General features: G+C 49.0%; 1 protein-coding gene across 5 annotated transcripts in view; it reads left to right on the top strand.

Moving 5' to 3' along the window:
- Positions 1 to 17,384, top strand: part of LOC105181129 (glycine-rich cell wall structural protein) — a 57,641-nt gene that overhangs the window by 18,061 nt on the left and 22,196 nt on the right. The window lies entirely within an intron of this gene.

Consider the following 17,384-nt stretch of genomic DNA (forward strand, 5'->3'; position numbering starts at 1 on the left):
CCGCCGGAGTTTGCTCGAGGCAATTAAGAATTCAGCGGACTAGTAAGTATTAAGCATGAAACGGCAAAACTTGATTTCGCTAATACCGTCTTAGTGCCGCCGCCGCCGCTCGCGTTGAGCGTTGCATTCGACACAAGTCGAGTCGTCGTGTCCCCCCCCCACGCAGGAGGGAAGATTTCATTCGAGAGTGCGATTTCCGATCCGAGTCGCGAGGCGGGAGGATTTATCGAGCAAGTTACCAATGTTTTTGACGCGCCTGTCTCGTCGGAGTTGGCGCTCTTGTGGCGGATATTTTTCTAGACTGCATAACGCGTCGCGCTCACGCGAGCGGAGAAACCAAAGGAAACCCTGGCGAGAAAGCAAGGCACGTAGCCTCGCTCGCGAATTCGATACACGCAGCGCGCGAAAGAACACCGGTGAATTGAATCAGCGAAATTGAATTAAGACCATCGGGCGGGAATTGTATCTCGGCAGCCTCCGAGATTTATGCCGCGCTCGTATAATGAATAACACCGCCGGGCTACGTCGCGCTACGATGGATAAAGTAGCGCGATATAAAAGTTTGGTTATTAATGAATTATTAAAGACCGGCGGTAGCTTTTTTTAACTCGACACTCGATCCTCGGCGAAAGCTTTCGAAAGCACGTAACTTCAATTTATTAATTTGAGTGCATGTTTGATGAATGACATTTATAGTGAAAATGTTGCAGACACTCCTCCGCCCCCTTTCCCTCTCTCTCTCTCTCTCCCTCCCTCCCTCTTTGACTCTCGAAAAAAAGACCAAAGAGAGTGCTACCATTCAAACATAGAGAGCAAACTCGACGGGAATTTGCTTTGGCAACACGGCGTAAAATGAAAAATCAAGATGCGTCTTCCATGCGGGATTCCCCATCGGCAGCGGGAAATGCATCAGGGATTCTCCGTTTCTCCCTGAAGAGATCGCGGCGAATCAGTTCTCTTTCTCTCTGTTTTCGCCGTCGGATCTTTATCGAAACTCTCCGTCGAAGGCTCGCCTTGTGAAGCGCGACAAACATTCGGCATATCGCGAGCGCTCTTCCGGCGCGGAGAGAAGTCCATGCAAACACCGGAGAGACAACTCGACGCGTATACACGGCGCGCATACGACGTGTTATCTCTCCATTTATCCGGGAAAGTATAAGTTGGGCGCAGAGCCGAATAGCGTAAAGATTTGCTACACGCCGGCCGGGCCGACCGACCGGTGGATGTATCAGAAACTTTGCTGATAAATCTCTGTGAGCGTGATATCGGAAATAGAACGTGGAATAGAATTTCATTCTCTCTCTCTCTCTCTCTCTCCCTCTCCCTCATCGGTATCCCGGCAGGGTGCGTATACATGAGTCTCTTGGCGTGTAAAGGTATATGTATGCCGCATGCATGCATGCATGCGATCGTGACGTAAGATGCTGCCGGAGCGTGCAGGAAGGCCCGAATTAAGTTAAACACTAGTCACACTGGCGGATCGATTAAACTTTGCGGATCGCGATAATGAAATTGCGCGCAACTTTGAGTTCCCATATTGCGCGAGCGTGCGTTACTCCGTAGATCGTCGTCGCTCTCTCTCTCTCTCTCTCCCTCCCTCCCTCCCTCCCTTTTTCTCTCCTTCTCTCTCTCTCTCTCTCTCTCCCTCTCTCTCTCTCTCTCTCTCTCTCTCTCTCTCTCTCTCTCTCTCTCTCCCTCTCTCTCTCTCTCTCGCTGCTCGCACCGATGCGCCCAAATGAACACGGATGATTGCACTCGTGTTAACCGCCGGAAACCAAACGCTCGGTTCTGTGGCCGTTCTTGCCAATTTTACAACCCGCATATCATTTCGCGCTCCAATCGCTGCTATTTGCGCGTTCCGGCTAATTAGCATTAATTTCGTCTCACGCCGACGCATCGCGCCTAGCCAAGCTGACACGCTATTTCCGACTCGTCCGTCTGTACCGTTCGTTGCTCGCTCCTTTCGGAAAAAAGTACAGTTCAGTGGCTCGCGCCGTGCGGGAATTAGGAATTTCGGCACCGGCGACGGCCCACGGAGATGAATCCGGCCGTTCTCTCGTCTATTTGCCCGCGGCGAGAGTGATGAAGGGCGGAATCGATCTCAATTCTCCCAGCTCCTGCTGTCGAGAAGCACGACAAAACCGTCCTTTGAGCGCGCACGTGCGATGGCTCATACATTTTTATAAACTTTCCGTCGCTGTTGTTGCACACAAGCTCTCCCCGGTCCCGTCGATGTGTCGACGAACGGCAACATTTTCCCCCAAGAACATCGTTATCGGGGTTACAGGGGCTATCCGCGCGATAGCAAGTCGTTTCGCGAGTTTCTGATCTTGCGAGATTGCGAGCGCACAGGCAGACGGGAAATCTTGTTAACGCCCCCGCTCACAAGGGCACATTATTAACAGAGACAAGCGGACAGACCATACCGCGCGACAACGCGGCTCTTCGTGAAGGTAACGCAGCGGATGTATCCCCCCGGGCAGTCTGCGAATTGCACAAAGCCGCCAGGCTCGCCAGCAGTGCCGATAAATAACGTCGCGAATGCGAGGAGAATCGCCGTGCGCGGCGCGACGCGGGTCGAGTGGCAAGTTACTCTCCTGCGTCTTCTTCTCTTTCTCTCTCTTTTTCTCCACCTCTCTCTCTTACCCTTTGCGTTTTTACTATTCCCTATAAAGAGACGAGCGAAATGACTCGACTTTGTCCGTGCGTCCCTCGTCTGCCTGTATCTTGGTCCACGGGAAATTCCAGGACGGAAGAACAAACCGACGAGTCGACTTTCGAGACGTCGATCGTTGGGGTGCTGGTGTAGCTTGTTCTTTCTTCTCCGTCTCAGCAACAAGGAGAGAAAGTGGAGAAACCGCGAGGTCTTTCGACTCGATCTCTCATGTCCGGAAAGCCGCGAGGAGGCCGATCGGGGCCTCCTTCCGTGCGAGCTTCTCCGCGCGGGCTGCGCCCGCTGCGCGCGCGTTTCTTCCGTAATGCGATTTCTCCGGCCACCTAGAGCGCGGTTCTCCAGTGAAATAATAGTTGAAATATATGACGCTAATCCTGTTACTCGATCGCGTTCACTCTCTCTCTCTCTCTCTCTCTCTCTCTCTCTCTTTCTCTCTCTCTCTCTCTCTCTCTCTCTTTCTCTCGGAACGATTCGATCACGCGATATCCGCGCGGCTAAGTACGCTACGCACGCGGGCGGAAATCCGCGGAAATCGGGACGCCGTAATCCCGGCGCCGATAACGCACAGTTTTTTTACGGGTGTTCGGCGCCGGAAAGCACCGCACGCTGGACATTAGCGGGACCGTCGTCGGCGGCTTTAACGTTGTTCTCGCCATGTGTTCCAGTGATGCGTGACGCGTTTTAATAACGCTCAGCCGCCGCTCGGACGTGTGTTAGGCAACCCGCGCCCGTGCGTTCCCGATCGCGCGAATGGTGCTTTAGATATTACACATCGACGCGTTGAAATGTCACGTGCCAGCATTCGCGTACATGTGTTTGCAACAACAAGCTTCAATAAGGCCTTAAAATTTGGCGCGTTTCGAAAGCGGCTTTTTGCAAAAAATCATGTTCGCGAAAACCGTTCGCATCGTGTTCAGATCTGACCGTAATACGATATCGTACGATGTGATATGTCAAAATAGTCGACGTCATTGATCAAGATGGAACAGTAACGTTTTATTCGTAATGTCCTTACCGTTGCGACGTGCATTTTTCAGCAACAGCTTGGTGAATAGCAGCGTCTTTTTTTTTTATTAGTGTCGTTATCGGTAATGCGATTACGTGTCTTGGGTAAGAATAAGGAATAAAATCGCCTTTATGGTTACTCCACGTCCTGTGTCTTTATTGAGTGGACAGCGATGAATCGTAAAAAAATGGTCTCTTCGAAGACTCGGCGGGAAAAATAATGGGAGTTGTAAGGAACTCGTTATTACTTGAGTAGTAATAACGGTGAGGAGTTATTGTTCGAAATGACCGTAACCGTAACGAGTTATTTTACAGACTAACTTTACCAATTCTGCATACCATCAAGTTGTCAATAAAAAAAAGAAAAAAACGAAACCGAGGTAGAGATTACAGCGGAATAATCTGTCGATAGTGTATTTATTAGACAAGATACGAACGGCTACAAATCACTAGCGGATCACCTTGAGCCAGTAGGTATTACGGCTTCGTTGAAGTTTGATACACGTGAGAGCCTCCTCTTTTTCCCTCGCTCTCTCTCTCTCTCTCTCTCTCTCTCTCTCTCTCTCTCTCTCTCTCTCTCCTTTTTTTCTTCGCCGAAAAGCGCAAGTCAAACGATAAATTATTCGCGGCGTTCGCAGAAGAGAGCTCAACTGCGAACGATTCCGAACTCCGCCGTGCCATGCCGGGCGATATTTCGATACTTGATACGCACTCACGGGGCCAAATCAACTTTATATCTGGCTCTGTGTATAACAAAGCGACGTATGTGTATTTCACCGTTCCCGCTCTCGCAATGAGCTCTTTCGAGTGAATTCGGCCGAATCGCTCGGCCGTTCGAGTTTCTCGCAAAATAACTCCCGCCTCTGATTTAATAACGAGTCAATTGCGCCTCCGCGCCACGGCCGCGGCTATCCGGAGGATCTAATTATCGCGAGTTCCGCTCGGCAACTTTGGAACGCCCCGAATCTTCGCTGAAGAGACGGCGGAAAAATCGCAGCGTCACCGGCGCGTAATAAATCGGGGGACAATAAGGCTCGTCTTATCGGCTCGCCGCCACGAGCTCGAAACTTGGAACTCGGAACGCGGAACTCGCGCGCGCGCGCGCGAGAAGCGCGATTATTATTCGCAGATTCTCGAGAAGAGACTCGGGAGATTCGTCCCGCTGCCGCTCTTCGACGCCCCAAAAAACGAGAGAATTATCCGACTCGCGCTCATAGCTGCGTGATATTTGGCGATACGTTGTTTTTGAGGCGGTAGCGCTCGCTGCCGGTCGAAATGGCCGGATCTGTTAGCGGTCGGCCGAATCGACGAGCCGTAACTTGGGCGGTTATTCGTTTTTCCCGCGTAAATACGCGGCGGTCGCGGTAGCTGCCGCGAGCGAGCGAGCGAGCGAGCGCGCTAGCGATTTTTGCCGCAAGCCCGGCGATGGCGCACCGACGGCGCATTACGCAAAACCGAATCCGCTCCTCCTCGAATAAATCGCGAATAGGCGGAATTGCGCGGGATTACTCGTCGGCGCGCCGCCGCCAGCGCGCTTTAATCAAACTTGGCGCGGATTTACGGCGCGCTGAGTCCGGCGCAAAATGGAAAACAGCGCGCGCACTCCCTGCGGGTGTACTCTCGGCGATCCGACAATGTTGCAATATTGATACTTTGCGCCTCGCTGATATTCGGGGTATTTTCGACATTTCGCTATTTCGCCGGACCGAGCGCGTTTGCGGCGCGTCAACCGGCCGTGGACGTTGATACCGACTCGCTCTTTGTGTGTTTGTTTGTTTGTTTGTGTGTGCGCCTTTTGTCAGCGCGCATCATCTGTCAGCCGTTGATTCTTATTAATTTATCGCCCCGAAACCCGTCCCGCCCATCAATTGGCAACCCTCGGAGCCGATTCCGCGTTCTGAAAACGCAACGGTGAGTTGAGCGTTGAAGCAACTTTTAATCTATCGTTTTTTAATCTATCGTGGGCCTAACATTGTTCACATTTATAGCTTGAGTAAAATATGAAATCGCGAGGATGAAGCGACGCGAGAAGTCGCTCGGGAGAATCGTTAATTCATTTTAAAGTGGCTGCAAGAGTGGCGTCATCGACTTTTGTTCGGTTTATAGATATAATGTTGCGCGCTTCAGCCTTCGCGTCGTACGAGACTTTGCTTTTCACTCTTACCTATTTACTCACATCGTTGTCTCATAAATATTCGAGTTTGCGACGCTTGAGCGAGGAGGAAGCGGAAGAAAGAGAGAGAGAGAGAGAGAGAGAGAGAGAGAGAAATGGAGAAAGAAATTCGCTGACAGTTTTCCTCGTGAAAATGCAACATTGGCCGATGCGAGGTGGAGACGCGCGAAGGAAACTCGACGGGAAAAATTTTGACGAGCAAAAACTGTGCGCGCGCGGCGATATTGTAAAGAGGATACAAGAGTAATTTAGTTTTACATGCGCGCTAATGGCGCTACTTGACTCTCGCAAATGCAAAGTCTCGAAGCTCGAACGGCCGAGCGGCGCGCGCGGGCGAACCCGTTTCGTCCTTTCGATAGCGCGTTTTCAGTTTGCCCGAGAAATCGAAACGTATGCAGTGGTCGGCGCTTTGACGCGTGTAAATTTTGTCTATTGGGAAATATTCCGCTTATCGTGGCTCGCGAAACGCTGTAACTTTGCGCGCGGCTCAGCCATTTGACTCTCTCCGCAGTGTCACTTTACAACCATCGGGAATTATGGGAACTACAGCTCGCCGCCGCCGAAAATAAAGAGCGACGTATCGAACTTGAGACAAATCGGTAGAATTCATCTACATCTGTAAAACTTGTAGCGAGAACAAGAGTCACGCGCGGAAAATAGCGCAGGAAGAAGCGTTCGCCGACTGTTCAAATATTATATATTGGAAAGCGCGCACACTAATCGCGCTGTAAAAAAGAGAGAAAACAGAGAGAAAGAGAGAGAGAGAGAGAGAGAGAGAGAGAGAGAGAGAGAGAAACACGACGTCTCAAATGAGCAACATAGGGGATGCTTTTGAGCGCGCGCGTGATTAATCGTTACTTTTATCGCACTTGTATTCTTCAGACTACGCGGTGACTTTAACGCGGCGTTCCTAAAGCATCGTGTCCGACCGTTCATATTTTTTCATTTGGAAATGCATTAATAAATCTCTGTCACAGAAAGAGAGGAAGAGAGAAAGATAAATTAAAAGGAAACAGAAACAATGACAGAGAGAGAGAGAGAGAGAGAGAGGGGGTAGGGGGAGGGGGAGGGGGAAGAAAGAGAACGAGTCTCCATGAACGAAACTTTAACGTGACAAACAAAAGCTCCGGATGCCGCGCGGAAATAGCGCAAAAAGAACGACTTTCGTTACTTTCTACGGGAAAAGAAGAAAAGAGGAGAACGGTGAGAAAGAGACAGAGGGAGACACAAAGTGACAGAGAGTGACGCAGAGTGAGCGAGAACGATTTCCCGCCGCTTGGCTTTTGCGAAAACAATATCGAGCGCTAAAACCCTACGGAGTACGTCGGTGTGCTTTCGCGTGCCCGCCGAGCGTTATTCGATTACTCTTACGGTATTTACCGACGCTCCGGGCGGGCCACGCCGACAGGGGTACGACACGCAGGGTTGCAAGCCACCCTCTCGGCGGATCGGCAAGTCGCAACGTTGGATACGTGCCGACAAATGTCTAGCCGGAGGTGCAGATGAAATTACATGCTCGTTGCTCAAAGCGTCGACGTGACTCCCAATAGGAGTGGCAAGTTAGGGATATCGCGTACACCCCCGGTCTGTTTCGCATAATAATTCGTGAATTATTCGTACATACCGCCGTCACTTACACACACACACACACACACACACACAGACAAACGCGTCCCGTCTTCCTTCCTGTCGCAGTCATCGTCGTTTCTCTCATCGTCGTCGCCATTGCCCTGCCATTCATTAATGTGATAATAATGCCGCGAGTGGACGCGCGGTATTCGGGCGGATTTCAACTTGCGCCGACTCCGTCCCGCAAACTGGCCGGCCGATGATTAATTCCACGGATTCCGCGAATGCCCGCGCCAGTTCGCGGCGCCGAAAGCCGCGAAACTTTGGAGAGATCTGTCTGTCCGGCCTGATAGCGGAATATGTATTCTCGGCGGCTGCGATTTATAAGCAAAATCCGCGATCGGCAGATCCTCTGCCTCCTCATTTCCCTCGGTGCATCTGATTTAAAATTATTCGCGGATGCTTCTTCGCGGAATTTCCAATAATGCCCGTCTCGCACGCATTCGCGTTATATGCTTATGCGATAATTTTATTTATTATTTCGAAATCAGAAGCGCGTGTAAGCTTTTTTGTCTCGGTATATTTTTCGTAGTATCAGATTTATTTGCAACGATTAAGAGGGGAGAGCTGGGGCGCAGTTTGGTTAAAAATCAACGAGAAAATAATCGGGGAGATAAAACCGATGCGGATAAAATTTCGATAACAAAAATTTGTTGATTTCATTCTTTCGAAGAGGTGCGATTAACGGAGCTTGCGCGCTAGGATTTTACAGTTCGCTTTCGGTCGAGCCACTCTATCATGATTGAATATCTAATCGACTGTGTAATATGTGAGTGTCTCTTAGAAATTCCTTATGTACGCGAGAAATGTCGCTAAAAGAATCAAAGCAATGTCGGTCGGGATAGTACTCCTTTCTTCCGTGCTTTCAGCTTCATCGAAAAGTTCGCGTCGCAAAACTGGGAGAGCTACGCGCGAAAAGGTACAAATATGTTCGCCGATATGGCGCGAATTTTCTCGAAGGCGCGCGTATACGTTATCTCAAAATTTCGGTATCAGAGAGCGCGCGCAGTGGCGCTCCCGCTTTCGCGCCGCGAGCTTCGCGGCAATCCTCGGGGTTCATTCGATTTAAGTCAGGCAAGAGATATTGAATCGCTTGCGAATTTCGCTCACGTAAATTCCGAGCCGCTACATCTCGTCGCGGCCCCGCCAGTCACGTTGCAACGGCGCTTCAAGCGACGAGCGTAGAATTTCGTCAGCCCGCTTGACCTGCCCCGTGACATCTGTTGACAGGAAACCGGACAGTTGACCGCAAGAAAGAGAGAGAGAGAGAGAGAGAGAGAGAGAGAGAGAGAGCATGGTATCGGCTCGATCAACGTCGATATACCGAACGTGACGCTCTCTTGTCGCGAGAGAGATAGCTCTTATTACTCGGAGATTAAATTAAACTAGTCAGCATTGGCGCGTTCGCGTGAAAAAGCGCCAAGTTTTCCAAATAAATTGGCGAGTTTCGTTCGCTGCAGAACAGATGGGCAGAATTTTTCTTCAATAGGATATCCATTCGTATCGAAGCCAAATGTATCTGCATATTTTCAAATTTTGCTACATAGTTTGATTGTAACAAAATATCGGTAGTTTGCACATGTATCCATTGGAGATGTCAAAGTGTAGCATACGTGCGAAAATACTTTTCTATATCACCTACGAATGTTTCGAGCGATCTGAACGCATCTCGTCTGGATAAACCGGTATACTCTCTCAATTTGCCAATATCATTCAGAAGTGTCCTTCAATGGTAAGATGAGAGTAATAAAAATCATCGAGAGTCAAATGAAGATTGTCCGATATTCGACACAACAATAGCGGAAAACCTAGCGAGAAACATTCGGCTGGGAAAATTGGAATCACGAAGCGCCCTCTAATCGCTTCGTTCGTAACGTCGAGTATTATCTAATATCGGAATGGGATCGAGAGAGAGAGAGAGAGAGAGAGAGAGAGAGAGAGAGAGAGAGAGAGAGAGAGAGGGGGGCGCTTTCGATTCAAGCCTCTGTTTCGTGTGTCGGATCAACGACCGTCCTCCATTTTCAGCCAATTAACTCTTTTTTTCCCCGACACCCCGGCCGCCCACTCGATTCCACGTGATGCGAGAAGTCGCGAGCTGCAACTGGGGGTAGGGGAAAAACGGTTCTCTCGTCCAGTTACGTGAACCAATTTGCGAACACGTAGATAGGTGAGCCATTTTCGCAGGCGCCGCGGCCAAGCTCGTCGGGAATGCCTTTGCGACTCAAGTGCGCCGCAGTTAAATCCAGAGCAAATTAGTAGAGTGGAAAGGTCGCTCTCCCTCTCTCTCTCTCTCTCTCTCTCTCTCTTTCTCTCGCTCGCCCGGCACTTGCCATTGTTAATTGGCAAAGAGCGGACAGGGGCTGTGTAGAGAGCAACCCTTTATCCCCCGTGTCCGTGCCGTGCCGCGAATCTTTCCCCATAGGATGCGGCTTCTGTGCGAATCCGCAGATGCATGTAGATGCTCCTCGGCTGCTCCGCCACCTTCCCGTTGTTTTCAGCCTTCGCTTTTGTGCCCGTCGAAGAACGCGACCTCGTCGGCCTCGGGACCGATGGGACGAGGGACGTGCTGCGGAGAGACAAGGGTTCGAAGCGGAGAAAAGCGATTCCGCTATCATCAATCTCAATAACGATCCCGAGTTTGATTTGAGCTTCCCGCGTGTATTTACGGATCCCTGAATTATCGAGTAATTTCGTTACTCTCGGACACGCCGAGACCGAGCGTCTCCGACCCTCCTCTCCCCCCTCATTCACTCTCTTTCTGTGGTAGATTCTTCTCCCGATATCTCGCGACAACGTATCCCGCAGCTCGAGGTAATCCCAGACTCGAGACCTCATCCTCGCCGCAATCCGCACAGCTCGGACTTCACGGAGGCCTCGCATATTATTTGCGGGGAGGGGGGGAGGGTCGCCGTATCATATCACTTGTCGCCGTTACACATAGCGCGCCGTTATGCATGCTCGCGAAACACTAATTGCGCGCGAACCGCTGTCCGGAGACGGTCGACCGGAGCGGGTGAAGTAAAGCGAGCGAATGCTGATGCCGTCTTTAGAAATTTCCGCAATCTCCGCCGGTATATCGAGGAGCAGCCTTTGTTTTCGCCGTCTATTGTCACGGCGCGCGGCGGCGTCCGCGATTTTTGTACTTCCGTTATTACCAATTAAAGAAAACGATGTGACGGCGAAAGCACGAGCGGTCCTTCCTCCCTTGCTCTCCCGCTGCCTTGTTCCGCCATCCCACCGTCGTTCGTTCCTTGAACGGTTCCCGATTCTGTCAATTTAGCAAGCATAGCGGACCGAATGCCGCGGGTAAAAAGTAGCAGCAGCAGCGGCACTTTTCGCGAAATTGCTCATAAAGAGCCGTCGGATTCTCAGCGCGCGAGCCGCATTCTGGTTCCGTTGTTGTCCGCAGGACATGGGCGACGTTCCGTGAAATTGCTCGCGCGAGATGACGGCGGGGTGCTGCTGCTGGCGATGCCTGGCAGTGGTGATGGTGGATCACCGCCGAGAGATGTTTGTTATTTATCGCGCGAACGCTGCGGCGCGTTAGGTTACTTTGTCATGACGGGGCGAAAGTGTATGGGACACGAAAACGAAATTACGTCGTCGAATTCGCGGTCGAAGGGAGGCTGCACTGGCAGGAGAAGGTGGTCAGTTTCGTGACGAATCTTGAATTATACACCCAAAAAAACGTATCCTATTTGTAAAGTGATTTTTCCCGTAGTCTCATATTCTAAGCGAAGCCTCTTGCAGAAAAAAGATTCCTCTCTCGATAAAGCGATTGAAGTGAATCATTCATCTAAAATTTATTAGATATTATTCCAACTATTTTCCTCTTATTTCAGCAGGATTTCCTCTTGTATCAATTAATTTTCTTCTTATATGAAAAATACAGTTTATAATCTGTTACAAGAAGCTGAATAATATATTCTTTCTTTAACTATATTTCATACAATTGGTTATGATGAACATCTTTGTAGTTGTCTATGAAGTCCATAATAAAACTTTTTAGAAATTTATTTGTTACGATAATTTTATTTTAGTCGTGCCTACTTATTGTAGAACTGGAGCCGAAATACATCTATATATATATATATATTACTTTTCGCTATACATTATCATAATTTTTACAAATTAACTAATATAACTAGTAAGAATAAAGTACAGTAAGAATAAATAATAACCCTTTTAAACAAAATTAAATAATCTGTATATAAAAGGAAATTTTTATTGAAATCAATAAGATTTGCATTATACATATAACATCCAATCCCTCTAACTTTAAGAATAATGTGTTTATAATATTTTCCTCTTAATCTTGGAGGAATCCTCTTGAGGCCATATATAAAAAATTAAAATTCTCTAAAATTCAAATGATTCCGCTTGTTCTGAAATTACTTTTTTTTGGGTGTATTCTTTGTTGCTCCAATGAGAAAGTAATGGCAGCGATATGCACGTAACAACGTTGTTGTCGCCAACATTAGAGCAGCAAAAACCATCTCTCTCCGACACTAGAGTTATTATTTCCAACCAAGCTATTCTAATCACGAATAGTAGATATTCTTCCTCAATATAAACTAGTAGATAATCTCGTAAAGAAAATCTCGTTTGCAACGCGACCGAGTTTCTTCATGGGGTTCTTCACGGCGATCGCGAGCGCGTGTTCAGACGAGCGTGCGATTAAAAGAGGGACGGTCGGTGCGTCGGAAATTCCCCCGGGAAAGGGAGTGAATTTCGCCTGGAGCTCGATTAGCGTCGGTTTGTGAAGCTGCAAAAATTTCGCGCTAACGTCAACTCGGTTTGTTCGCGAAACCGGTTCGATTCGACAACGCCCCATATTTATTAATCCTCGATCGCAGATCGCAAAGCTCCATATATCGACACAATTCAATTTTCAGCGAGAAAAAACAATAAAAATCTCGTTTCAATTTTAACTCTTCCCGCTCCGTGACACATCGTTTTATAAAGCGCGATTGTCGGGGATTTTCTGTGCGTCAATACTCCTCCTCCCCCCTCCTCTCTCTCTCTCTCTCTCTCTCTCTCTCTCTCTCTCTCGTCCTCGCTCGCTCCTCATCTTTATGCGTTTCTTATTACGAAATAAGCGAAACTAGAAGCACCAGGGGCGAGGAGGGCGGGGGCGATGCATCCACTTTTATTTTACGATTGCGATCCCTTGACTGGAAAACGAGCTGTTTCAACGAGAAACGACAATCCGCGAGCGAATATGCGGTGACTTATCGCCGCACTTTTCTCCGATTGTAATTCGTACGGATAATTTGGCGATTAAACGAGCCGCGACTGTTCAGGCTCGAAACGCGCGGATTAAGCGCGGAGGCGCGATGGCGCTCCCTATTATCCTCCCGATATGGACGTGCATTAACCCGCTTTGACCCCATATTGCCCATTCGGACTCGCGTGCTCTCGCGCCATCATCGTCGCATCGCGCGCCTCCTCTCCGCCGGTGAAACGGGGAAAATAAAGACCCGCCGCGATAGACGGAGAAGAGGAGTCGAGGACGAAAGATTCATAATTCCCCCGTGGCAGCCGCAATTACTTTTCGCGTTTATCTTCTCCCACTCGTCGCACGATCCATACAATCCGCCGCGGCAAACAGAAAAAAGCCCACGTAACGCGCCTAACGTTTGAATGACGTTTCCAAGCCAAATGACGTTAGAGTGCGCCGCGATGATGTTTGGCCGCGGCAAATTCTGAGCGGGGAAGGCAAATACGCACGCAGTCGCGCACATTTTGCGCGACTTTATCGGATTAATAAACGCATCCGCGCGCTCTCAAAATGTAAACGCCTAACGGACGCGATAGCGCTAACAACAGCGGGGAACTTCATTACGCTTGTCAAGTGATTAAATGGGACCCATAAGTGCGCGCGGCTATTGCCCATACTCGATATAGCGAGCCGCGCTGTAACGGATGTAGCTATATACGTCGCGCGAGCATTACTATTATACGAGACGCGTTGTAACGAGGAGGCCCGGCCTATGCAGCGAGCATGTCTGATGAGAGCGTTATTATGGCCCCCGTGATTATTGATGAGCCCGAGTATCAACACGTGTTTGATCAGTGGCTTCGTGCGCGAGATATTCTCTCTGCTGATTTATTCGTCGCGTTCACGTGGATTCGGTCCTCGGGGAGGCGATATTTTCATTCCGTTATTAAGAGAAGTGCGCACGCGCGAGCGAGCGAGCGAGCGAGCGAGCGAGCAGGACAGGGAAGCGGAGGTACTCGTTGGATTTCTTGGAGCGAAATTCCACTCGGAAGGTAGGATGTCATTCGAATTCGAGTATGACTTTCCAGTATCGTACAGGGCGAGTTCTCTTCGCTCTGAATGGTTGGGTAAATATTTTCGGAGTCGGAATTGAGGAGCGAATCCGCGCGGTATGTACTCGAGTACCGTCATCGGGACAAATTTGCTGTAATCGATAGAAGCGTTCGCTTCGCGTCGGGGAGTCCATTTGAAGTTTCGCGGTTAACACGAAACTACGAAACCGACGATTAACGCGGTATTTCCAGCGGAGCGCTCGAAACGACAGGTTTTTGGAGAAGCATAAATGATGCGCGAGGACGAATGATTGCTCGCTGCTTCTTCCTCGTTTCGTTCAACCTCGATGAAATACGCGGAATACGTCGGGATGAATTCTTCGAAGAAATTACAAGTCGGTTAAAATCGTAGTTGGTATCGCGTTGGTATAATTGAAAAAAGAGGGACGCTCGCTAAACGACCGTGTAATTAGGCACAAAGCGTTCCTAGCGGTTCGCGATATAAAGTGAAATATCGCGCGAACTCTGAGCAACAGTCGCGGCTATTTAAATGAGGCGGTGTCGCACTGCGCACTTGTGGTATTCTTTTAAGTCAGTTGTCTCGCGCGAAATGAATTTCACTCTAGGCTAGGCTGCATACCAATTGAAATGTTGCTTAAGCGCTCGCGCAATTAGAACAAATTTTTCGAAAGTTGGGATATTTGAGATTGGCTTCGACATTTCGAACACGCGTCCTTACGCTGCATTAAAGAAAGTTTCCGTTTCATTTTTAATTAGAACTCTTCCTCAAAGTGTACTTGAGATTTTCATGAAAACTGCTACGACAGGAAAGACCGGCGTGCAGCCGGCATTGTGAAAGTCGAAATTATTAATCATTCAAATTTTTAAGTGCGGCCGCAAAGATTCACAATTTATGACAATAGTCCGAGGATGAAAATCTGAAAGAAATAACAGTCGAACGCAAAGAAGTCGGGAAATTTAATGGGCGGAATTTAATAGACGCGCGTCGGAATGAGTAACTTTTACATATGGAAGTTGTTGCATAATCGAAATAATTCCAACCAGAGTTAGCGAACGAACAAGAGTTAACTTATTGCAACTTTTTGCAAACAAAACTCAAACATTTTCCACATCTTTGTCCGACAAGATGTTAGTAGAGCACACTTTAAAATATCATTATATATTTTAGCTGGGAATTACCCTTGATTTTTCTTTTTTCTTTTCGTTTTATCGTGTCTCTTTTTCTCGAGAATATTATCGCGAAACAATTACCCCTTGAGAGAGAAATTTGTAATTTCGTTCTCGATACGACGGGCTTGAAACTTGAAAGTAGTTTTAACGGTACCTTCGATATGTCTCTCTATGTCATCTCGTCGACGATGCGAGATTCGAGAAGCGGACGCGACGGACGATGGAGCGCGTATTCCGCCCGCCCGTCGCGGCGTGTCAAAATGATTTTCAATTTAATACGGGGGACCACTCGAAGGCGATAATGTGCCGCTATTTTACCGTCTGCAGACGACACGATTGGACGTGGCGCATACAGCCGAGTGGCGTCGCCGCCGAGTGAGAACACACAATAGAGTCCTCGATGCTCCGCACAATTGAGAATGATTCGCAAACACAGGTATACCAGACCGCGTACACAATGGTGAACTTGAACAGTCCCAAGTTACGTAGCTAGAGGATGCGCATCTGTGTGTATGCGTGCGTTGCGTACGAGCGCGTGTGTGAGCGCGCGAGCTTTATGGAGGGGAAAAAGGCGTAATCGAATCCCTATATATATATATGTCTCCGTTGCAATATATATATATATATTGCAACGGAGACGGCTAAATCCCGAGCAACTTGTTCAACTCGATCAAAATTCACCGCGCTTCGCTCTCAGAGCAATGCGACGCACGAACGCGCGAAGATACGCAGGTTTCCACCGCGTGCATTTGTGAAATAGACAAGGTAAATCCATCGATGTCGCGATGATAAACGCGAAGCGAGCGAAGCACATCCTCACCTCGGTGATGCACGAGCAACTCGCGGGAGCTGCTTTCGATTTCATTCACTCCAAACTGTGTGTATTGACTGAATCGAGAAGTTCCGTGCGATTTTTCGGGAAAATTCGAATTTACATTGCGCCAAATTGCGCGGGGGGAACAAATTATTCATCAGGCGATCAGCCCACCGTTGTTTGCGATTCTTCGCTGCAACGTGCTTCGGCAATCTCGGTATCATATCTCGACTCGATATCAAAAGCTTGCGCAAGCTCTCGTCAGATTATTAATAATTCTATACTGAGTCGGAAAATGATTTTACGTCGAAATACATTTAATTACGGAGCATCGAGCTCCGTGCACCGCTCGATTTCGTTGTCATTGACAAGAGAAGCATGCCTCAGAATCCGGCGAACTTTCGCGATAAACTTGCCAATAAAATTGTCAATAAAATTGTCGCTCCTCTCCGGAACTTTATCTGGAATGATCGATTACAACGCATCTGCGGGAATTTTCCTACGGAACTACCGCTCTTTCTGCCGACCACGGTGCACCTGCTCCGCACCTGCGGCGCGTGGAAACTGCCGTCGAGGTAGAACTGATAGAACGAGCTTTTATTGCGACAACAGTCGTGGCACGCCATTAAGGTGTCTAATTCGCGCGAATGACTATATGCGCAGAGGTGTCGAGCGCGAACCAACACTTTAATCCCAAGCGACACATCGCGACTCGCAGTGACGATCGAACGTGAAACACAAAGGACTCCCGATGATCCCGCGACGAGCGTAATCTCCATCGCAAAGAGTGTCGAGTGATGTTCGATAAGTTTACAATGGATTCTGACGAGAAACTCGAAGCCGATAATCCCATAGTCCCGGGCACAGGTTCGTTTCTTTGGTTTTTTGCGACTTGTCAAGGGAAAAATGATCAAGGTGTACATTATTGAGCAAAGTTATGCCCGACTATGAAAGTATCGACTTTCAATTGCTCGCAAAAATCCTTACGAACTGACAAAACGACCCGATATATCCGACATCACGCTGGGATATTCACGCGGCCGGGGGCTCGTACGCGCGCTATCTGCGAATTAGACAATACATAATGTATAATGCAGCCCGTAACGCTCGCGGATAGCTGAGCTGGCGAACGTTGTAAAATCGCGAATTTCGTGAACTCCGACCTTCCGGCGTGTCGCTGCAATATTCATATCGAAATCAAGAGTATCCCGTATGTGTATGGAACACGCAGCGATCGTTTCGCCGAGCTCGCGCGCGATTGGGCCGGGATTCAGGAGCGCCGTGCGGATGAGAGAGAGAGAGAGAGAGAGAGAAAGAGAGAGAGAGGGAGAAAGAGAGAAACTTGGCTACAGGTGGTCTTGGGCGAATCAATATGGTACGCGTGTTTGGGTGAATATACGAATAAAACGTCGGCGTTCCTCACGGACAAACGAGCGTTACGATCTCGAGGAAGACGCCGACGATGACGGTTGCGCCACGCGGCGACTATACTCCGGGCTCGCGCGATCGCACGAACCGGGAATGGATTTCGTGTGTACTTCCCGCGGAGGTGGGCGAAACATCTCGAGACGCGTCTCACGACGGCCTCAACCGCAGTCCCGGGGATCTCTCGAGGCTAAATTGGA

This window comes from Harpegnathos saltator, unplaced genomic scaffold (genome assembly GCF_003227715.2).
Source record: "Harpegnathos saltator strain DR-91 unplaced genomic scaffold, Hsal_v8.6 scaffold15, whole genome shotgun sequence".
Lineage (NCBI taxonomy): Eukaryota > Metazoa > Arthropoda > Insecta > Hymenoptera > Formicidae > Harpegnathos > Harpegnathos saltator.